This window comes from Bubalus kerabau, chromosome X (assembly GCF_029407905.1).
Source record: "Bubalus kerabau isolate K-KA32 ecotype Philippines breed swamp buffalo chromosome X, PCC_UOA_SB_1v2, whole genome shotgun sequence".
In the NCBI taxonomy this organism is placed as follows: domain Eukaryota; kingdom Metazoa; phylum Chordata; class Mammalia; order Artiodactyla; family Bovidae; genus Bubalus; species Bubalus kerabau.
This window is the reverse complement of record NC_073647.1, coordinates 76520030-76545137: the sequence shown is the minus strand read 5'-3', so window position 1 is coordinate 76545137 and position 25108 is coordinate 76520030. Positions and strand designations below refer to the sequence as shown.

The following is a 25108-nucleotide window of genomic DNA, read 5'->3' as shown; positions in this document are numbered from 1 at the left end:
AATAAAGAGCTAATGCAAGGAAGGGAAGGAGGAAGGGAATGAAGGAGGGAGGAGGGAAGAAAGGAAAACAGGGAAGGTAAAGAAAATATTAATGAATGTGTGGGGACTAGCCAACATTCTTTTTGTATTTAATATAGTTATATATAGTAAGAAAGGGACAGGACTCTCACTGCTGTAAAATCAGAGAAGGCAACGCTGCCTTCAGCATGGGACAGAGACACCAATGACTATGACTCATTTACTCATCCACCCACAATCTATTCATACAATTTTTCTCAGTACCTATTATGGATCAAACATTGCAGTAGGTTCTAGGAACACATAAGTGAAGTTAAATTATTGCCTAAATGAATTCCTATTTTTTATGAGAAAATGTGAACAATAGGAGAAGAATGTAATTGTTAAAGATTACACAATTGTGTAATTGTGAGGAAAGATTAAATTTTCTAGTGGATTTCTTATGAAAGTTCATTCTATTCAATTTTAAATAAACCTTACCCAAGTTTATGTTGAATGAATGTCTGATATAGATTTACTTTTCTGTGGTCAACCCCAAGTGTCCTACAACAATAAAAAACATAGATTATACAGAAATTTAGAGGGGGACACAATTTTATTAGCTTGATCATTTTGCTCAGATTCTTAGTACCATATTCAGCTGCCCTTTTCACCTGTGTTTCTTTCAAGGAGGCTGTATCTACTTTGCTTATTGGATCAAATGGATTGTTTAGAAAGCTATGGTTAGAATGACACTTTGAAAAATCTAAAAAAAAACTCTTTTGAATGTGAAGACTTTGTTTTCTGATGTCTTTGTTCAAGCTTTGCATATGAAGAGAATTATTGAGAAACTTTATCCAACACATAGAAATAAGGCAAAAGGAAAGAATGTTCTTTCAATACCATATGGAGGCAATGTTTTTCAGTGTCATGCAATAATTATTTAAGTTTATATACTTTAACTCACTGCTTACTATTGGTTCAAGGACCCAGAGTAAATGAAATTTCATGTTAATGTGCAAATTTCCTTGGAGTAAGGTCAAGGCTGTATATTGTCACCCTGCTTATTTAACTTATATGCAGAGTACATCATGAGAAACGCTGGACTGGAAGAAACACAAGCTGGAATCAAGATTGCTGGGAGAAATATCAATAACCTCAGATATGCAGATGACACCACCCTTATGGCAGAAAGTGAAGAGGAACTAAAAAGCCTCTTGATGAAAGTGAAAGTGGAGAGTGAAAAAATTGGCTTAAAGCTCAACATTCAGAAAACTAAGATCATGGCATCTGGGCCCATCACTTCATGGGAAATAGATGAGTAAACAGTCGAAACAGTGTCAGACTTTATTTTTTGGACTCCAAAATCACTGCAGATGGTGACTGCAGCGATGAAATTAAAAGATGCTTACTCCTTGGAAGGAAAGTTATGACCAACCTAGATAGCATATTCAAAAGCAAAGACATTACTTTGCCAACAAAGGTCCATCTAGTCAAGCCTATGGTTTTTCCTGTGGTCATGTATGGATGTGAGAGTTGGACTGTGAAGAAAGCTGAGCGCCAAAGAATTGATGCTTTTGAACTGTGGTGTTGGAGAAGACTCTTTAAAGTCCCTTGGACTGCAGGGAGATTCAACCAGTCCATTCTAAAGGAGATCAGTCCTGAGTGTTATTTGGAAGGACTTATGCTAAAGCTGAAACTCCAGCACTTTGGCCACCTCATACAAAGAGTTGACTCATTGGAAAATACTCTGATGCTGGGAAGGATTGGGGGCAGGAGAAAAAGGGGATGACCCAGGATGAGATGACTGGATGGCATCCCCCACTCAATGGACATGAGTTTGAGTGAACTCTGGGAGTTGGTGATGGACAGGGAGGCCTGGCATGCTGCAATTCATGGGTTGCAAAGAGTCAGACACGACTGAGTGACTGAAATGAACTGAAGAAATGGCAACCCTCTCCAGTATTCTTCCCTGGAAAAGTCCATGGGCAGATGAGCTTGGTGGACTACAATCCATGGGATCACAAAGAGTCGGACACAACTAAGCCAGTGACAGCATGCATGCAAATGCTAAATTTTCTAGTAAAAATTTAAATAATTTACTTTCTATCAAAAATCACCCCTAGAGTTTATTAATTTTGAAGGACACTGACTACTTTTGGTTTTAACTTAACAATTCTTTCCTAGGCTTCTTTTATTAACATTATAGGGGAAGAAACCCACTCCAGTACTCTTGCCTGGGAAATCCCATGGACGGAGGAGCCTGGTAGGCTGCAGTCCATGGGGTCGCTAAAAGTCGGACACGACTGAGCGACTTCACTTTCACTTTTCACTTTCATGCATTGGAGAAGGAAATGGCAACCCACTCCAGTGTTCTTGCCTGAAGAATCCCAGGGAAAGTGGAGCCTGGTAGGCTGCCGTCTATGGGGTCGCACCGAGTCGGACACGACTGAAGCGACTTGGCAGCAGCAGCAGCAGGGGAAGAAAACGTTTCATTGGCCCTTTTTAGGGTCTTTGGGTCTGAAAATTAAACTGATGAAAACTACTTAATGGAAAATCATTTAAATTTATTTAATGTAAGTTTTATGTGACATGGGAGCCTTCATAAGGAAATGATGACCCAAAGAAACAGATGAGGTTTTTTCACGCTAGGCTTGATGAAGAGTGGACAGATGTGGAGGAATAGGACAGGTTAAGAAGTTTGGGGTGAGTATAATAAACTGGGGTAAACTTAGCAAGTTCCATTTGTTAGAATTCTTCTTAGTCTCCCTTTGTCTTTGGAGATGAAAATGTTCCTTTCCCCCAGGAAGAGGGAGAACACCTCTCACACGAGGACCATAGGACTTTCTAAGGAGATGGGCAGGGTTGAGGTAGGGGAAGGGGAAGGTCAGAGCGGCCTTCCTGCTTCTGCTGTTCTCAAACTCTTTCAGCTTAAAAATATTCAATATACCAAGATATCATTTTTTTGGGAGTTGTGGGTTCTGAACTGCATCCACTTGCTTATCAATATCTAGCTCTCCAGATTCTCTTGGAACCAGTTTGCCAACTTACTGGTTCTCACATCAATGAATGATTTGAATAAATATTCGATGTGTTAATTTTACATTTCCATGCATTGTTTTTAAGTTTTGGAACGTTCTAGTTTGTCAAAAAATAAAGGAAAAAACCGACAATGTTTCAAAAAGCTGCCCTGTAAATTATTTTTAAAAGAGCTTCACTTGTTCTAGAATGTGGCCACAGTCGAATTTGTGTATTCATGTCTGAAGAAAGAATGAAATTTAATTTCTCTCCTGCCCTGTATGATGAGCTGCAAGTAAATAGTTGTATTACACAGAAACATATCAGAGAAAAATTGTCCTTTGCCATGCTAATGTCAAGAAAAGTGAATTATATTTTCCTTAGACATGAACGATATAAGACCAAACTTTTCTATATCATAGGTTTTAAGTTTAGAGAGTAGAATAATCAAATCTAAGTTCCCATGAGTGACATTATAAAACAGATTCTATAGGAGTTGAATGCTTCCACTTTAATGAAAACATAATCAAGTACAGAGGTAAACCCATTCTACATTATCATAAAATGAAACTCACAATGATAAGAAAAACATGAGATATCTGAAAATGTTGATACTTTATGAATGTTCTTAGATCTTTTTCATGCCAGCATTAGGACATCAACTTTGTTTATATTGCTGAAAAAGAAAAGAAAAAATGCTATTGCATTTAAAACATACAATAAATTGGGTCTTAGAAAATACAAGTTAACTAGCAAATGTTGTAACTGCCATGTTTTTGCTCAGAAAAATAGGGTAAATAGCTTTTATACCAGAAGCTAACTAGTTGATATTTAATATGCATCTTGAGGTACCATTTTTGAGATAAACTACTTTAATAATTAAAAAAAAAAGTTAAGTGTCTGACTGAAGGTTACAAGCCTGACAGCAATACAAATAATTCCTTACTGTTAAATTTTACCTATCTGGCAAAAGAAGACACTTCTATTTATAAAACAGGAAAGAAATCTGAACTGAAAAGGGAAATCACTGCCTTTTACTCAGTATTTGTGACCTTGAGAGGAAAAATGGTATCACAAAATACAAATATGAAACCATGTCTTTTCCAACTATATTATGCAAAAGTCGAGTCATTACAATTTGAATAATCAAATTGTAAGTATGCCATCAAAGCAGGAAATCCTATAAGTAACTGATCATGATATCCACTTACATAGTCTGCAGTGTCTGTCAGGAGAATGAAATTAGATAATAGGCTTTTTAAGATTTAATTAAAACTACCAATAAAATGATAGGAATAAAGTATTTCCCATATAGCTCAAATGGTTGCAGACATTTAAAAAATATATATTCATTTGGCTGCATTAGGCCTTAGTTGTGGCACACAGATTTCTCTCTAATTGTGGCATGTGGGAGCATGTGAGCTCAGTAGTTGCAGTGCATGGGCTTAGTTGTCCTGCAGCATGTGGGATCTTATTAACAGTTTCTTGATCAGGGATCTAAGCCACTTCCTCTGCACTGGAAGGTGGGGTCTTAACTGCTAGACCACCAGGGAAATCCTGGTTGCAGTCATTTTTCAAAGTTCATTCTCTCATTTAAAAATAATTCATGGAAGCTTAGGAAATAGCCCCTTTGTTTAAAAAGATGACGGAAGTGATACTGCTGCTGCTGCTGCTGCTAAGTTGCTTCAGTCGTGTCCGATTACTGCTACCCCTTAAAGTGAGTATCCTTAGATACTTGCTTCAAAGCATTTAGATTTTGCCTCAAGCCATTTGGAGTTGGCCAACAGTGTACATTTGTACACGTATATTCCATGCTCACAGTAAGGGAATGTAGAAATAAAAAAATTTCCCTTTTCCCTTCTAGGTTGTTTTGGCTGCTCTAATAATTAAATTGCTATTTCATATTAACAGGAGAAAAACAAAATTTAATAACATATATACTACTTGTACACATGAGAAAGACCCAAGAAAACTAACTTTCTGAAATAGCTGAAGCCATTACCATGCATTTGTGCATGCTAAGTCATTTCAGTTGGTCTGACTCTGTGCAACACTATGGATGGTAGCCCACCAGGCTCCTCTGTCCATGGGATTCTCCAGGAAAGAATACTGGAGTGGGTTGCCATTTCCTTCTCCAGGGGATCTTCCCCACCCAGGGATCAAAACCGTGTCTCTTGCATCTCCTGCATTGGCAGACAGGTTGGTGCTACCACCACCTGGGAAGCCCCTTCTTCAGCTAAAGGAAAAAGATGTCAGAGGTGGGCAGTTAGTTATGGGAAGTGACCATGCAAAGAACAGTAAACAAGAGTAGAGTTGTTTTGCAGATTTAGGTCACTGCCTTCTCCACTGATTAAAAATTTCTAGAGATTTATTCACTCATCTCTTCCTGGCACACAGAGGGAGATACTCTTAAAATGGAGATTTCTCTTATAAATATAAATGTTTCTGATAAAGTATATTTCTACCCAGTTTTCACAGATTCTCTCATGTCTGCTGTTTTGCTTTTAAAAACAAGCTTAACATAAACAATACAACAAAGAGGCATATTTTGAGATGATAAAATTTTCTCCCCTCCAGGAATTTTCATAGGTTTACTAATTGATTAAATTCTACCACTTTATTTAAATTTGTTGTTTTTTAGCCTGGTGAGAAACCTATGCTAATTGAGTAGCAAGATAATATTGAAATCTCTTCCCTCCAACTTATACTATATGTTTTAGTTGGACACTTTCTTTTGCTTTTTAATTTTAATGTTTTTTCAATTTTATTGAGATATAGTTGACATATAACTCTGTATAAGTTTAAGATATACCACATGATCACTTTGCATACATATATTGTGAAATGATTGATGCAGTAAGTTTATATCCCTAGTACTTATTTTATAGACCACCTTTATTTTTTAATTTTATTTTTTAATTTTATTTTTCTAAATTTATTTATTTTAGTTGGAGGCTAATTACTTTACAATATTGTAGTGGTTTTTGCCATATGTTGATATGAAGCAGCCATGGGTTTACATGTGTTCCCCATACTGAACACCCCTCCCACCTCCCTCCCCATCCCATCCCTCTGAGTCATCCCAGTGCACCAGCCCTGAGCACCCTGACTCATGCATCAAACCTGGACTGGCGATCTGTTTCATATATCATAATATACATTTTACCACTTTTACTTATTGTCTCCTATTCCACCCCCACCCCTGCCTCTGTTAATCCCAAATCTGGTTTGTTTCTCTTGAGTGTGTTTTTTTTTTTTTTTTTTTTTTTTTTTCTTTAGGTTGCAAAATGTGGTTTTAAATCAGTCCTTTTTTTGAAATTGAAGTATAGTTGACATACAATATAATGTTAGTTTCAGGTGCATGACATACTGATCAAACATTCAAATACATTATGAAATGATCACCACTATTAGTTCAGTAACCATCTGTTACCATACCATACAAATTTATTAGAGTGGAATTGCTGGATGGTGCAGTAGTTCTGTTTTCAATTTATTGGTAGCAACAATTTACATTGCCATCAGCAGTGCAAAAAGGTTGCATTTTTTCCCTCCACATCCTTACCAACATGTGTTATTTGTCTTATTGATGACAGCCATTCTGATAGGGCTGAGATAATATCTCATTGTGGCTTTTATTTACATTAGTTTATTTACATAACTAGTGATGCTGAGCAACTTTTCATGTATCTAATGGCAATCTGTATAGCTTCTTTGTAGAAATGTATATTGAGGTCCTCTGACTACTTTTTAACTGGATTTTTTAAATACTTAATTTTGTGACTTCTTTATGTAATTTGAATATTAAACTACTATCAGATGTATCATTTATAAATATTTTTTTCCCATTTCACAGGCTGTTGATGGTTTCCTTTGCTGTTCAAAAACTTTTTTGTTTGATGTACTTCCATTTATTTATTGTTGCCCTTGCCTGAGGAAACAGATCCAAAAAGTATTGCTAAGACTGATGTCAGATGACACTAATGGTAAAGAACCTACCTGCCAGTGCGGAGATGTAAGAGATGCCAGTTTGATCCCTGTATTGGGAAGATTTCCTGGAGTAGGAAGTAGCAACCCACTGCAGTATTCTTGCTGGAAAATCCCATGGACAGAGGAGCCTGGCAGGCTACAGTCCATAGGGTCACAAAGAGTTGGACGTGACTGAAGCGACTTAGCACACAGCACACAAGACTGATGTCAAAGCATGTGCTGCCTATTTTTTTATTCTAGGAGATTTATGGTTCTAGGTCTTATATTTAAGTCTTTAGTTGATTGAGGGTTTTTTTTTTTTTTGTATATCATTCAAGAAATGGTCCAGTTTCATTCTTTTACATGTAGCTGTCTAGTTTCCCCAACACCTTTTATTAAAGAAACTGTTTTTTCTGCATTGTATATTCTTGCCTCCTGTGTCAAAAACTAATTGACCATATAAGTGTACTTTTATTTCTGGACTTTGTATTCTGTTCATTGATGTATGTGTTTGTTTTTATGCTAGTACTATTCTGGGCATCCCTAGTGGCTCAGTGGTAATGAATCTGCTTGTAATGCGAGAGACCTGGGTTCAGTCCCTGAGTTGGGAAGATCCCCTGGAGAAGGGAATCCCCACTCCAGTATTCTTGCCTGGAAAATCCCATGGACAAAGGAGCCTGAAGGACTACAATCTATGGGGTTACAAAGAATCAGACATGACTGAGTGACTAACACTTTCACTTTTCACACACTGCTTTGATTGGTATAGCTTTGTATGATAGTTTACAATCAAGTAGTGTGACACATCCAGCTTTGTTCTTTCTCAAGATTGCCTTGACTATCCTGGGTCTTTGTGTTTTCATACAAATTTTAGGATTATTTTTTCCAGTTCTCTGAAAAATGCTATTGATACTTTTGTTAGGAATTGCATTAAATCTTTATATTACTTTGGCTAGTATGGTCATTTTAACAATATTAATTCTTCTGGTTGATGACCATAGTACATCTTTCCACTGACCTTTGTCATCTTCTATTTCTTTTCATCAATTATAGTTCTTAAAATTACAGGTCTTTCACCTTCTTGGTTAAATGTATTCCAAAGTATTTTATTCTTTTTGATGCTGTTGTAAATAGGATCATTTTCTTTATGTTTCTTTCTGATAAATCACTATTTTGTATAGAAATTATACAGATTTCTGTATATTAAATTTTTATGTTAATATAATATAATTAATATAATATAATTAATTAATTATATTAATCAATCCTGCAAATTTTATGAATTCATTTATTCTAATAGTTTTTTTTTGTAGAGTCCTTAGTGTTTTCTGTATATAGTATCAAGTCATCTCCAAACAGTGACATTTTTATTTCTTTCCAATTTCAACGCATTTTCTTTTCCTTATGTAATTTCTGTGGCTAGGATTTCCAACATTATGTTGAAAAAAGTGTTTTTTCTCATTTCTGAGTTTAGAAAAAATGTTTTCAGCTTTTCACCATTGAGTATGCTGTTATCTGTGGGATTGTCATGTATGGCCTATATTATGTTAAGGTTTATTCTACCTATACCCACTTAGTTAAGAGGTTTTTTTTCATATGTGAATGTTGAATTTGTCAAAAGCTTTTTATGAATCTATTGAGATGATCATATGACTTTTATCTTTCATTTTGTTAATATGGTATATCCTGTTGATTGATTTACAGATATTAAAATACACTTGCATCCCTAGGATAAATCCCACTTGATCATGGTGTATGATCCTTTTTATATATTTGTGGATTCCACTTGCCAGTATTTCATTGAGGATTCTTGCATCTATGTTCACCAGGGATATTGGGATGTAATTCTGTGTTGGTGTGTGGAATCTTTGTCTGAATTTGTTATCAGAATGATAATGGTCTTGCAGAGTGTGTTCTCAAAGCATTATGTATTTACTGGCCCCATCCTGCAAGTTTTATGTTTTTGACAGTATCGTTTACATCTTTTATTTTGTGTGCTGCTGCTGCTGCTAAGTCGCTTCAGTCGTGTCCAACTCTGTGCGACCCCACAGACGGCAGCCCACCAGGCTCCCCCGTCCCTGGGATTCTCCAGGCAAGAACACTGGAGTGGATTGCCATTTCCTTCTCCAATGCATGAAAGTGAAAAGTGAAAGTGAAGTCGCTTAGTCGTGTCTGACTCCTAGCGACCCCATGGACTGCAGCTTACCAGGCTCCTCTGTCCATGGGATTTGCCAGGCAAGAGTACTGGAGTGGGTCGCCATTGCCTTCTCTATTATTTTGTGTATATCTTACTAATTTGTGGATATAATTCTAGTTGTTTCATCTTTTAATTTGCATACTGGTTATATAGTCGATCTGCTAATTTTAGTGAATTTTTCCCTTTACCAGTTAGTTTTTTCTTTCATAATTTTCATACTTCTAATTATGTTTGTTTTCTGTTTAAAGAAGTCTTTAATGTCTCCTGTGAGGTCAGTTTAGCAGTAACTCCTTTAGCTTTTGCTTATCTCAGAAACTCTTTGATCTCTCCTTCAACTCTGAATGATAAACTTGCTAGATAGAATATTCTTGGTTGTAAGTTTTTTTCTTTCAGTACTTTGAACATGTGCTAATTCCTTCTGGCCTTGTAAAGTTTCTGCTGGAAAGTCAGCTGATAGTGATACCCTGATATCTTAGTTGGTAAAGAATCCACCTACAATGCAGGAGACCCTGGTTTGATTCCTGGGTTGGAAAGATCCACTGGAGAAGGGGTAGGCTACCCACTCCAGTATTCTTGGGCTTCCCTTGTGACTCAGCTGGTAAAGAATCTGCCTGCAATATGGGAGACATGGGTTCAATCCCTGGATTGGGAAGATCCCTTGGAGAAGGGAAAGGCTACCCACTCCAGTATTCTGGCCTGGATAATTCCATGGACTGTATAGTTCATGGAGTCACAAAGAGTTGGACACGACTGAGCAACTTTCAGTAGGTCACTATATGTAACTAGTTGTTTTAACTTGCTCTTTTTAAGATTCTCTCTTTAACTTTTGATATTTAATTATATTTTATCTTAGTGTGGGTATCTTTGAATTCATCTTGCTTTGGATGCTCTGTGTTTCCTTTACATAGATATGTATTTCTTTCACCAGCTTAGGAAAGTTTTCAGTTATTGTATTTTCAGAAAGGACAGATTTTCTGTCCTTTTCTCTCTCTTTTCCTTCTGCTGCTGCTGATGCTGCTAAGTTGCTTCAGTCATGTCCGACTCTGTGTGACCCCATAGACAGCAGCCCATCAGGCTCCCCCGTCCCTGGGATTCTCCAGGCAAGAACACTGGAGTGGGTTGCCATTTCCCTCTCCAATACATGAAAGTGAAAAGTGAAAGTGAAGTCGCTCAGTCGTGTCCGACTCTTAAGGAACCCATGGACTGCATGCAGCCTACCAGGCTCCTCCGTCCATGGGATTTTCCAGGCAAGAGTACTGGAATGGGGTGCTTTTCCTTCTAGAACCCCTATAATGTGAATGTTACTACACTTGATGTTGTCCATGATTTTCCTTAAACTACCCTCATTTTTTGGTTTATTTTTTCTTCTTGTTGTTCAACTTGGGATAATTCCTTAACCTTTCTTCCAGATTTCTGATCCTTCTGTGCCATCTAATCCACTATTCATTCTTTCTAGCATAGTTTTCTTTACTATGTTCTGCAGCTCTGATTGGTTCTTTCTTATATTTTCTCTTTGTTGAAATTATCAATCTGTTCCTCCATTCTTCCCTTGAGCTGTTTAAATTTTTATGATCATTACTTTGAATGTCTTACCTGGAAGGTTGTTTTCCTCTGTTTTTTGTAGTTCTTTTTGTGGGAATTTTTGTTGTTCTTTCATTTGGACCATATTCCTTTGTCTCCTCATTTTTCACAATTCTCTGTATTCTATGTATTAGGTAAATCAGCTACATCTCCTAGTCTTAAAAGAGTGGTTTTGTATAGAATGTGTCCTGTGGGATCCAATAGTTTGTTCCCCTCAGTCACCAGAGCCAGGTGATCCAGGAGCATCCCCTGTGTGGACTGTATTTGTCCTTCTGTTGTAGTGAGGCCACACTTGTTGCAAGGCCATTATTATGTGGGGCTGTCCCTGAAGCAGCTGGCGGTAAGGACTGGTCACAACTGTCGCTAGTTCTCTGGTGTGCAAGGCTGGCCCTTGGAGAGGCAATGTTGCTACCTAAGGCATCTGTTGGTTCTGGCAAGGTAGGGAGCCCCTTTAGAGTGTGGCTTTGGTGCTTGCCAGGATTGATGCAGCATGGGGTTACAGTGAAGGGGCTCCTCTGCTGGCTGAGGCTGCCAGCTAGGACTATGGAGATGGGGGACTGCTTTGGAGGGGCTCTGCTTTTGATTAAGAATAGCTACTGGTTCCTGATGGAGTAGGAGGAGCCACTTTGGAGGAGCCCTGGCTGTCAGATCCATAGGTTAATACAGATCAGATTGAGTGGTGTTAATTGATTAGATGGGAAGAGAGAAATTATATCTGCCAGTGCTAGGACAGCTTGGTAGAGGATGAACCATAAATAAACCAACAAAAAATGGTACCCATCAGCTCTTCTGTACCCACAGAAAGTTCCAACAGATCCCTCTGCCCCTTAAGCACATTCTAGAATTAGTCAATGAATCTCCACCTATGACTCAGTTGCTTTTCAGACTGCTGCCTCTGAGCTAGGACATGGTTGACTGAAGTTTTGCATCTGCTTTTTAAGAACAGAGTCTTGGTTTCCTGCAGCCCTCTGGTTCTCTTGGATGTAAGCCCTGTGAGTTTCCAAAGCCAGATATTATGGAGGCTAGTAATCTTCCTGGTGCAATTTACCTGGCCTGGGGAGCCCAAGTACTGCATGGAGCCCTCAGTTCATAGGAGCCTCTGAAGCTGTGGCATCTCTTCTGCATAATGGGTTGCAGTGCTGGGAGAGTGGGGCCTGGCCAGACTGTATCTCTGCCCCTCTTACCTATCTCATTGTGGCTTTTACTTTTTACTTGTAGAAGATCTTTTGTTAGTCTTCAGGTCATTCTCAGAAATAGACTGTCCATATATAGTTGTAATTTTGGTGTGTTCCTAGGAGGAGAACCCAGGATCTTCATACTCTACCATCTTGTCTCACCCTCTTGAATATGACATATTTAAAGTTAGTTTTCATTCTTTCCAAATTCTCTTTAAACATTTTGATATCTCCAGTTGTTTTTATAACTGATAAGAAAAATTCATTTTGCACACTCCAATAAAAATTGAAATTTCCCAGCAATGCTGTCTTACTCTACAGTGTCATTTTTCTTAACAGGTACAGCATTGGAGGAATTCAAGTTATATTTTTTTCCTCAAACCCCACACCAATAATTTCTGCCTGCTTGAATAAAGCTATTCCATGGCCATTTACCCAGCTCTAGTTGTCATTGTAGATATGGTACTATGAATAGAAAAACATTATTCATTCGTTAAATCATTCCTTTTACTTCATTATCATCCCATACATATGCCATCATACTGGATAGGATTTTTAAAGACATTCTAAATGCTAATGATAGCTTTTTCTAACAGCACTTTGAGTATGTTAAATAGCTTGCAGTTTGCATTCCATCAAAAACACAAAGCAACAGAAAGTATCACATTGAAAAAAATGTGTTGGTTTTTTTTTTTTTCAGTTCATTATTAAAAGTACCAGTTAGTTCTAAGGTATACAAGTGTCACAGACAACTGGCCTGGCCCTAAGAAAAAAATATAGTTCTTTATAGAACTGTAACTCTCTAAAAATAATCTTTAGAAGATTTCCAAGATAAACAGTATATCCCCTTTCTTGAATTTCCCAATTCAGAAAAATAAAGTTGTTCTAATTTAATCTCAGAGCATCAGAGTATGGCTGATACTTCTTGATACATAAATATATTAAATATTAGCATATCTTTTTCTACATGGAATTCCAGACCCTTATTAGCCCCTACTCTGAAAAACATATTTGATGTGGAAAAGATAAAATAATTGTCTTTAGGTATAATGTTATAGTTAGTGTATTTTTATGATGCAGTAGGATCTGATACCTGTGATTTTTTACTTTAAAAATATTGCTTTTCCTTTGGGCTGAGTGGGTATTTGAAAGCTCACTATCAACATTTTGTTTTTAATTTCAGCTCCTTAATAGAATTAGTTAAGAGAATAAAAATAATTTTTTAGAGTCTACAATCATAAATCAAATTTTCAGTCTCATATAATATAAAAAATAAAATGAAGAAAAAATTTACTGTTGTCCAATATATTTATTTATATTTTCTGTTCATCTTTTTGGTTTTTCTCTCTTTTAGAATAGTTGTTCAGAATTTGTTTTTGATAATTAGAGATTTTTCTTTAAGCTTCAAAAGTTATATAATACTTCATATTATATTTTAAATTCTTGTCAAATTTGGAAAACCTGTATAGTTTTTTTCCTATATAAGTTGTAAGATAAAATGGAATTTTCTGCCTACTAGCTTCTGTTGGGCCTCTATCATCTATATACTAATGGTGCTGGGTGAAATAATTTTTCTCCCTGCATTTATGTCATGATAGTTGAGTGACAGGATAAGCAGGAGGATTCATCAAATTCTTCCTACACTGAGACAGTTAGCAATAGCTTAACTATCACCAGAATAATTGGCAAACACAAACATATCCCACTAAAACCAAAGTAAATATGTCCCCCTATCTGTTACCTCTTCTGAACTGGATTCTAAAATTATCTGGAGCCATTCCAATATGAGGGAAAGTGACAACTATGTCAAATGACAACAGTAAAACAATTTGGTGGCAAGTTTGATATACTTTATTTAAGGGAAAAAATCCACGAATTGGGAGAGTACATGCCTCATAAGCAGTAGATCAGTCCTCTTGAGGGATTTTTGGGCAAGAGTGAGTTTTACAGAGCATTAAAAACAGCAACATGGAAACTGCATCACTGGCTAGGAGGTCAGTGATTTCCTGGTAAGTCTAGTGAGTCCTGTTTTGTAGGGTAAGATAAGCCAGCTAAAGTTGAGTTGGAAAATTGTGATTGGAATATACATTTTCTTGACAGGGGCTTCCCATAAACGTAGGTTGACTTAGATTTAGGTTTGTGACATGGTCAGGCCATTGGGGCAGCCTACATTCTGTGTGTTCGAATGTAGGAATTAACTCTATCAAGCAGAATTCTAAGTAACATTGTTCTTTAAACAATTGGAGTTAAATTATCTTTTTAATGCCTTCATTTTCTCTGATTTTTAAAAGCTAAGAGCTCCCAATACCTTCTCTTGATTGTAAGTTAAGTTTTTCTTGACAAAGATATAGCTTTTTATAGGCTACTGCTCTGTATTTGGATTTTCTTTGGTTGGATAGAAGATTTGTCAGAGACTGGTTTCCATTCTATGCTCTTCTCATCTCCATCTTACATTTTCAATACTAACTGGTGATTACTAGAATAATATTCCCTACTTAGGCTTTACCTGAGTGTTGCTGCTCAACACTCATTTGTTACCACATATGAAGCTATAGTACCTCATTTTGTACAAAAATTACCTTTTATCTTTAGGATAAACTGCCCAATTAGATGGGGCCTCTGAGGGCAAGGTTTTCTAGGTAAAGGGAAGCAAAATACCATCACTAGTGAAAAGATATAAGCTTTGGACAATTGTATGATTGGATAACTTAGATGTCATAGCGCTTAAAATTTATAATTTGAATTTTTATTTTGCTTTATATTTGATTACCAACAGTATCTAATAGAGAGTGACAACAATGATTTTTATTAACCTTAAATTATAAAGGTCTCTTCTTATTTCCCCCAAAGGAGTACCATAGCTCCCTATCAAATTTAAAACTGAGTGCAATGACAGAGTCTGCACAGGCTCCTCTGAGTTCTTTTTCAACTAGACCTCAACTATTAGAGTTCTATGTTCATGTGCGCATTGTCAAATTTTAGTCAGAATCCCAATTAGTTTAACAAGAATCCCCCATCCTCTGTATTTGATCACTCTTGATATCTAGTTGGGTCCCTTATGTTTCACCCTCTTCTGAGTGATGTCTAATCAATCATCCTGGCCTGCCTTCAGCAAGAATCCTGTTAAGTCAGTTTAACCAGAATCACCCCTTACTCATGATGTTTCCTCTAGGTAATTTTTCACCCACTTGATCAAAACTTGTTCCTTGACTATATTTCCCATTTTTTCTTGTATTCAGGGTTGAACCCAATCTTTCTCTCCCACTGTAATATCCCTATACCTATCACAATAGTTCCCCTTTGAATAAAGTCTTCCTTACTATCTTTAGCAAGTATCATGAATAATTTTGTCTTTTACAAAAGTACAATAGAAAAGCAAAGATATTTTGTGGGCATTTGGAATAAAAAAGGGAAAAAAACCCACATATGTAACAGCCAAAAATTATTATTTATCTAAGGCTTTTTGTTTCTATAATAGTGTTCATTCTGTATTCCAGACATTCCTACACACACTGAAGGGATTTCCCAAATCACTATTCTCTTTAATGTCATTGAAGACTAGCCTTTAAAGAAGTTGAATCAGAGTTTCAGAACTGAATCTAGATTCAACATCATAGAACTAAGAATATGTTTAGTTATATTTTCTAGCATCTATCTGCCAGAGTATATTGTAAAGATGAATATCCTTATCATGATTAATAAATTTAAGAGTAAATAAAGTCATAACCAAATTGCTGGCAGAAATGTTTCCAATAAAATATTTGTGACCTCTATTTTTGTGTATTTCAAAAACTGTGTTTGTTTCAAAATGTATCGTTAGGATTCCTGGTCCTGAATTTTTCTAAAATAATCTGATTGGATTAGCATAAAAACACAGCAAACATTCAATGAATCATAACACTTATATGGAGTTACAGAAATATTACTTCAAATCTAATAACTTTTAGTACATTATCCCACATTCAGCTATTATACCAAAATGAAATGGTTGTTTCTGAAAAATTCTAGAGAAGACACCACAATTCAAAATATGTTAAATAATCTTTTCTTTCTACATTTTTCTGATTACAAAAGTGATATTTTTTTATGAAAATATACTTAAAACAGTGGAGAAATATATAAGGCAAAAAATGAAAAGTAATCTGTAATTTTTACCCAAAATAACCACTTGAAATAGTGTTTCAAACTCTGGACAACAGAGGTAAGAAAAAGCTTAGCAAGGGGATTTTTTAAATTAAAACTTTCTTGTTTTGATTGCTCAGACATTAAGGATCTACCTGCAATGCAGGAGACTGGGGTTTGATTCCTGGGTTGGAAGATCCCCTGGAGGAGGGTATGGCAACCCACTCCAGTATTCCTTCCTGAAGAATCCCCATGGACAGAGAAGCCTGGCGGGCTACAGTCCATGGGATTGCAAAGAGTCAGACACGACTAAGCACGTGTTTCTTGGTGAGATTTGAAGAAACAAAAGCTTATTGAATAAATCAAAATCAATTGTTTTTTCACTAACACATTAAAATTCATTTTGTTATTTAAGGAATTTCTACCTTTGAAATGATCCTTGCACTCTTAATATACCAATATTGAGAAATTGTTCTCTTTAAGCATTAAAATTTTGCATAAGACAGCACCTAGGATACACTTTCATTGTAGTATGATTTTTAACATAATGCAGTGATTTTCTAAAGGAAATTTCAATCAAAATGAAAGTAGGACTTAGCAAAATATCTCGATCTTGAAAATTATGAGGCTCTATTTGTAGTTGTTTTGCAACTAGCTTCACCTTTCTCTGGCTCCATTTCTTCATTTTTTTAAATTTCTTCATTTTTTTAAACTGCCATGGCAAGTTTATAAAAGTGCTATCAGTAACAGATGAGTTAAAGATTAGAAAATGTTTTGAAATGATTTTAAGGAAAAAAATGAACATCCATAGTCTTTCTTTTAATTTTAATTGCAATATTGGTTATGTTACTTTTGTTACTTGGAGCAAACATTCTATTTGCTAATCTCATTATGCAAATCTAAAAAGTTACAGCAAATGTCCTTAGAGTACAAACATCCAGTAGAGAAGAACTAGTACTTTTCCTCAACATGCAAACCACTATTAGATATAAAAGAAACACAAGATCTCAAGGAGTTGAGTTTATGCTCTACCACTTAATAATTATTATGATCTTGGGCAATTCACATTACAAATAAAGATATTGATTGCCTCATCTTAAAAAATGGGGATAACTGCCACCTTCCAAACTACCTCAAAAAAGTATTAGAAGGTGTAAATGAAGTGATATATGAGAAAGCATATTGTGTTCTCCAAAGTGCAGTCCTAACATGAGGGGATTTCAACTCTACAGTTAAAATACTCTACTGTATCTTGTACTCTATGATGGACATATTATAGAGATTCTGAATTTTATTTTCTTTTCTCTGATGGTTACTATTTTTTTTAATATGGGTAAATAGTTGATTTGTCTGAACTCAAAACCTAAATTCAGAAACATTAGTTCTTCTAGCTTTCACTTGGTGGCTTGAATTCTGTCTTATGTATACATTGCTCAAAAGTCAGTCAGAGATTTAAGTTGACCTTGTATATAGAATTAGATAGAGCTCCTTATTTATGTTTTTTTCTTTTATGGAATTTTCTCCCCTACTTTTCGGATGCTGTGATTATCCCAGATTTTGTTTTCTGGTTAAGCCAGGAAAGCTGTCAGGTTTCTATGTGTATTTTGGTCTTTCAGCACTAGACTTGGACTTCTTTTCAGGCTAAACGCCATACAAAATGGGATACTCATTACTATTCCTTCTATCCAGCTGTCAACTCTATCATCTTTCTTCACCATAACCTTACTAGAATGTGAAACCGTATTGAAGTCAGAGACAGGGCATTCTGAATAAAGGCAGGAAATACATTTCACTCAGGTGAGAAAAATCTCAGTGGAAGAAACCCTTGCTTTGGCAGGTTAGTGGAAAAAGCAGAGACTTGCCTGAAAGAACAGATTGCTGCTGGAAATTCCCAAACCCACTAATAGTTACTGGAGAGGTGTGGGCACTAAGAAACCATCTGAATTATTTTCTACCAGGTTTAAAATGAGGAATGGATTCAGAATTCTTTTCTGGATCAATGATACTTTGGTTCCTATGTTTCTGCTTATGTAGTAAATACATAAATAGCAACTGCCTAGTGAGAGTGGCACAGCAGTAAAGAATCCACCTGCAGTGCAGGAGATCTGAGTTAGATCCCTGGGTCAGGAAGATCCCCTGAAGAAGGAAATGGCAACCCACTTCAGTATTCTTGCCTGGGAAGTGTCATGGAAAGAGGAGCTTGGCAGGCTACAAGTCCATGGGGTCACAAAGAGTTGGATATAACTTAGCAACTAAATAATAAGTGACATTTCATAGACTCCTCAAAATGTAAGGTCTGGAACAGAATTCTTTCTTTCCTCTTTTTTTTTTTTTTTTTTTTTCACTGCAAGTTCACTATTCATCAGCATCCCTGCTGCTAAGTCGCTTCAGTCGTGTCCGACTCTGTGCGACCCCATAGATGGCAGCCCACCAGGCTTCCACGTCCCTGGGATTCTCCAGGCAAGGACACTGGAGTGGGGTGCCATTGTCTTCTCCAATGCATGAAAGTGAAAAGTGAAAGTGAAGTCGCTCAGTCGTGTCCGACTCTAGCGACCCTATGGACTGCAGCCTACCAGGCTCCGCCGTCCATGGGATTTTCCAGGCAAAAGTACTGGAGTGGGTTGCCAATTGCCTTCTCCACATCAGTCAGTATCCCTACCTATAGCTTATAGACAACCCAGAAAATTCCATTCAAATTTTCAAGTTGCATAACATCAAAAATCACTACCTAAATATAAAACGATGCAGGCTTGCTGCACAGAGGGCTCAGAGTTTTGTAAACCATAAGCTTTGACTGTGGAAATGGAGATTTTTCTGATGTATGACTTACCACTTCACACCTAGCCTCCATCCCCAGTACAAGATACCTTTGTTTATAGCCTATTTTTGGAAGCTTCCATTTCCTGTTTGAACACATTCCTTTCACTATACCCCCATCCCTTAAATCACTCTACTTTCATCTATTTGTTTCATCTATTAGTCCAAAATTTTAGGACTTCTCTCTTCTTTCCTTCAACTGAATCTCTTGCTTCTACTTCTAAAATGAATTCTGAATATAACACTTGTGCTTACACCTACCCGTTATCAAGCCACAACATCTTTCACCTTGAGTACTGTAACATCTTCTTGTAGAAGCCTGCCCATTTCTACTGTGGATCATCTTTGTTCTACTCTTCACAAAGTAGGAAGAATTACATACATTTTAAAATTTCTTTTAGTAAATACTTGGCAGATAAAAAATAAATATATATAAATTATAAAGAATCACACAAGATTATCACTTATGTACCTACTACCCAAGTTAAGAAAACAAAACAAAACAGTGTCTCTGTGGTTTCTTTGCTGATCTCATACTTTGTTCTCCTAACTGTGAGGTAATTTACTACTCTGAATTTTGAGTTTGTCATTTCCTCTCGCTTATTTTTGTTTATTACAGACTGTGATCTTACTACCCTATCATCAATAAGTGGAGTTTATCTACCCTCCCTTAGATGATGGACTAGTGTTTGTGACTTGCTGAACCATTATGTGGTAGCAGAAACATTCTGTGACAAATAAGCTTAGTTTTGAAAAAATCTTAAGGAGTTTTTGTTTGTTTTTTTGCCTCTTGACATACTCCTTTTCTTGCTGTTCTCTCTCAGGACACATCCTCTCAGAATCCAGTTGACATGTTATGAAAAGTTGATGACATGTGAAGTTTTATGCATTCTCTTTGAAAGACAGTCCTCGGTGAACCCAGTCTTTGAGTTGAAACAGTTCTTGCAACAGATATGAATGATAAAAGACTTCAGATGACTTCAGTCCCCAATTGTTCAAGTTATCCTAGCCATTCAAGTCTTTCAAGTTGAGGCTCCAGCTATCTCAGAGGAAAGCTAAGCCATCCCTACTGTGCCTTGTCTGAATTCTTGTCCCACAGAATCCATGAACATAAAAAAAAAAACAAACAAACAAAAAAAAAAACCCGATATCTACTTTTTGTCACCATGTTGGGCAAGACTTTTACGTATGATTTATAACGTGAACATCTTTTTATTCAGTAATCTCTCTACTGTTCTACCACTTTTCTCAGCTGTCATCCTTTTACTGAACTATATTTGGCAGAATCTCCTTTAGTTAGATTCAGTTAGTAGCAAATGTTCTCTGTCTTCCTTTCCACTCTCGAGAAGTATAGAGTATATCATCCTCATATCCTTTTTTCCTTATTGCCTTTTGTGTCCCAAATCTGGATAATCTCTAGGCATATATCTTCTAGCTTACTGACTCTCTCCTAAACTGAGTCAAATCTGATATCCTGTCCATGAGTCATTATTTTGTATTATTATATTTAGTTATACAGATATTTTCCAGCCTGCTTGACTAATTTTATAGTCTTTTACTTTGTAATAACATTTTCAAAAGTTTAAAAGTTATTTAAAATTTCAAATATACAGCACATATTTTGAACCTTGGAATTCTACTATCTGAAGATATTGCATGTGTGATTTGCTGTTTGTTTCTGCTGACTCTTGGTCTTAGTATCTTGTTCGATTTTTAAATTTTTGTGTTCTACCTTGCATGTACTGTGGTACTAGTGATTTTTCCTTAAAAAGGTACCCATTGTCATTTCTTGGGGGAATGAGTGAATATGAATTCCTCTAGATTAATTTTTATGGTTGCTTCTGGTCTGGTCATGCTTTTGTGAACACTATCAGTTGTAGAGTACTTTAATTCTAGTAATGAATTGTTTTTAGACCAGAAAGGTAATGAAATTCTGAATAAAAGCCCGTATATGTCTTGCTCATGGTTATAAATTCTAAAAGAAGTTATTTCCTTCTTCTACAATATACTTATCCTTGAAGATCACTGAGTAAAGAAATTCATTTTTTCAATCTCCTTTCTCCCTCTCCGTGAGACTAGATTTTTACTGATCTATCAGATTTACCATGTCTTTCCTAAACAATCTTTGACCTATTGTTAAGCCTTTGTAGCAAATATTTAAGGTATTTTCTTTTTTTTTTTTTTTTTTTCGGAAACCAAAATATTGTATTTAATAGAAATTTTTAGCCTTAGCTATTATCCATGTGTAGTTATAAATTTAACATGTGAAAATAGACTAAGGATAAGGTAAAAATGCAACTAATATCTAAGTCCAAACACCCTTGATTTTTTTCAAGTTTTAGATTTTCCATTTAATTCTTTTTAGTAGTTTCTATTCTTGGTTAAGATTGCTTATATTCCATATACTGTGTGTATATTTTTATTTATGTACTTGAATATAGTTATAATAGCTGTTTTTAAATCTTTCTCTGATAATTAAAATTTCTGATTGTCTTGGTGTTAAGATTCTTTGGCTACCTTTTCTTTTCATCAGGGTCTTATTTTCCTGTTTCTTCCTGTAACTAGTAATATTTTATTGTATCTTGTACTCTATGGTTGAAATATTATAGAGATTCTGGATTTTATTTTCTCTTCTCTGAAGGTTAATAATTTTTGTTTATTTGGGTAAATAGTTGATTTGTCTGAACTCAATGCCTAAACTCAGAAACACGTTTAGTTCTTCTGGCTTAGCTTGGCTGCTTGAACTCTGTCCTATGTACACATTGTTCAAAAGTCAGCCAGAGATTTAAGTTGATCTTATATACAGAATTAGAGCTCCCTATCTATGGATTTATCTTTCATGGAATTTCCTCCCCTATTTTTCAGCTGCTGTGATTATCCCAGATTTTGTTTTCTGGTTAAGCCAGGAAAATTGTCAGGTTTCTATGTGTATTTTGGTCTTCCAGTACTAGACTTGGGGCTTCTCTTCAGGCTAAATGCCATACAAAATGGGATAATCACTACTACTCCTTCCATCCAGCTGTCAACTTATCTTCTTTGTTCACTTGCCAATGTCTTCAAGTAGTTTTTTTTTTTTTTTTTTTTTTTAATGTGTTTTCTAGAGTTTATAGTTTTTTTTTTCCCTTAATTTTCAGGATGATTAGTCTAACATATTCTATTCAGTCACTTCCAGAAGTACAATCTAGAGATTAAATTAATATTCTAGACTGGCTTATTTCTAAATCTCTCAAAATCGCTTTATTTCTTTGGCATTAATGGTTTCTGTGGGGGTCTTATAACAGTCTTTATAATTTGAGTGGGCCCTGAAATTTATGAAATCTAAAGACTGGGCCCTTTACGTTTATGAGATTTATGACGTTTAGAAAGCTGAGTGCCAAAGAATTGATGCTTTTGAACTGTGGTGTTGGAGAAGACTGTTGAGAGTCCCTTGGACTGCAAGGAGATCAAACAGCCCATCCTAAAGGACATCAGTCCTGAATATTCATTGAAAGAACTGATGCTGAAGTTGGAACTCCAATACTTTGGCCACCTGGTGTGAAGAACTGACACATTGGAAAAGACCCTGATGCTGGGAAAGATTGAAGGCAGGAGGAGAAGGGGACAACAGAGGTAGAGATGGTTGGATGGCATCACCAACTTGATGGACATGAGTTTGAGCAAGCTCCAGGAGTTGGTGTTGGACAGGGAAGCCTGGTGTGCTGTAGTTCATGGGGTTGCAAAGTGTCAGACACAACTGAGTGACTGAACTGAACTGAGATTTATGACCTGTCTCTTAAGCCCCATGAGGCCATGAAAACTAAAGTTCAAGTTCATCATATGTGGAAGATTCTCTTCATGTATAAGTTTATTTCTGTGCTTTGCTCATCTGTTTCCTACTATCATTAATTAAAAAAAATTGGAGTATAATTGATTTACAAGGTTGTGTTACTTTCAGGTGTATGACAAAGTGAATCAGTTATACATATATACACTTCTTTTTAAGATTATTTTCCCATATAGGCCATTACACAATATTGAGTAGAGTCCCCTGTGCTATGGAGTTGGTTAATGTTGGCTATCTATAAAATAGATATCCTGAGACTAAGCTAGAACTGTGCTTGAGTGTCTCCTGTGGAGGTACAGGTCAGCAGTGGCCTGCCACAGGGGCAGGGGCTCTAAGTACAGCAGACTGGGGTATGGCATAAGCCCTCCTGGAGGATATCACCATTATCCCCAGCATGGAGCCACCAGAACTTACACAGGACTGGGAAAACAGACTCTTGGAGGACACAAACAGAACCTTCTGTGCAACAGGACCCAGAAGAAAGGAGCAGTGACCCCAAAAGAGACGGACCCAGACTTACCTGTGAGTGTCCATGAGTCTCTGGGACAGGCATGGGTCAGCGGTGGCTTGCTGCAGGGTTGGGGTCACTCAGTGCAGCAGTGTATGCATGGGACCTGTTGAAGGAGGTCACCGCTATCTTCATTACCTCCACCATAGTTTGGCTTCAGGTCAAACAGGGAGGGTACAGTCCCACCCATTAACAGAAAATTGGATTAAAGATTTACTGAGCATGACACCACCCATGAAAACAAGACCCAGTTTCCCCTTCAGTTAGTCTCTCCCATCAGGAAGCTTCCATAAGCCTCATATCCTTCTCCATCAGAGGGCAGAAAGACTGAAAACCACAATCACAGAAAACTAACCAATATGATCACATGGACCACAGCCTTGTCTAACTCAATGAAACTATGAGCCATGCCAGGTAGGGCCACACAAGATGGATAGGTCATAGTGGAAAGTTCTGACAAAATGTGGTCCCCTAGAGAAGGGAATGGCAAACTACTTCAATATTCTTGCCTTGAGAACCTCATGAGCAGTATGAAAAGGCAAAAAGATATGACACTGAAAGATGAACTCCCCAGGTCGATAGGTGCCCAATATGCTACTGGAGATCAGTGGAGAAAAAGCTGCAGTAAGAATGATGAGACAGAGACAAAGCAAAAACAACACCCAGCTGTGGATGGGACTGGGGATGGAAGCCAAGTTCGATGCTGTAAAGAGCAATATTGCATGGGAACCTCGAATGTTAGGTTCATCAGTTCAGTTCAGTTCAGTAGCTCAGTCGTGTCCGACTCTTTGCGACCCCATGAATTGCAGCATGCCAGGCCTCCCTGCCCATCATCAACTCCTGGAGTTCACTCAAACTCACACCCATTGAGTCAGTGATGCCATCCAGCCATCTCATCCTCGGTGGTCCACTTCTCCTCCTGCCCCCAATCCCTCCCAGCATCAGACTCTTTTCCAATGAGTCAACTCTTTGCATAAGGTAGCCAAAGTATTGGAGTTTCAGCTTTAGCATCAGTCCTTCCAAAGAACACCCAGGGCTAATCTCCTTTAGAATGGACTGGTTGGAACTCCTTGCAGTCCAAGGGACTCTCAAGAGTCTTCTCCAACACCACAGTTCAGAAGCATCAATTCTTTGGCGCTCAGCTTTCTTCACAGTCCAACTCTCACATCCATACAGGACCACTGGAAAAATCATAGCCTTGACTAGACGGACCTTTGTTGGCAAAGTAATGTCTCTGCTTTTCAATATGCTATCTATGTTGGTCATAACTTTTCTTCCAAGGAGTAAGCGTCTTTTAATTTCATGGCTGCAGTCACCATCTGCAGTGATTTTGGAGCCCCCCAAAATAAAGTCTGACACTGTTTCCACTGTTTCCCCATCTATTTGCCATGAAGTGATGGGCCCAGATGCCATGATCTTCGTTTTCTGAATGTTGAGCTTTAAGCCAACTTTTTCACTCTCCTCTTTCATGGAGAAAGAAGATGATGAAGAAAAAACCCCAAAGCATTTCCAAGCAACTGATTAAAGTTTAATTTTTTGAAAGCCATTGTAATTTTAGATTTCTTCATTTTTTTGTCTTTTAAAAAATTCCTAATTTCTACAAGGAGTTCTTTTTTTCTTTATTAACTTTTGAGATTATAGTTCCATACCTCCCAAAGCAAGGGGATATATATTCTCTTAAGTCAGTGGCCTTCAGATAGGGTATTAATTCTGTCCTTGTTCTTCCATTTGGTGTAAATAAATTGCTCTATGAGTCATCTAATAGGTTGAATGTGGATTTGGATAACGGAACATTGGTTAAAACAAAAACAAAACAAAGTATTGCTTTCCAATTATGCAGCAAATCACTTTAGCTCCAAGGATACAAAATGTTTACTTAGCAGTTGGAGGAATTTCTTGAT

At 36.8% G+C, this 25108-nt stretch overlaps 1 long non-coding RNA gene across 1 annotated transcript; it reads right to left on the bottom strand.

Annotated features, from left to right (window-relative positions):
- Nucleotides 1-3504: 3504 nt before the first annotated feature.
- Nucleotides 3505-23359, bottom strand: LOC129638531 (uncharacterized). The gene is made up of 2 exons (XR_008707887.1): nt 23220-23359; nt 3505-3691 (listed from the first exon to the last, which is right to left on the bottom strand). It is a non-coding gene; the product is annotated as an uncharacterized LOC129638531 (long non-coding RNA).
- Between the last annotated feature and the right edge of the window lie 1749 nt (nt 23360-25108).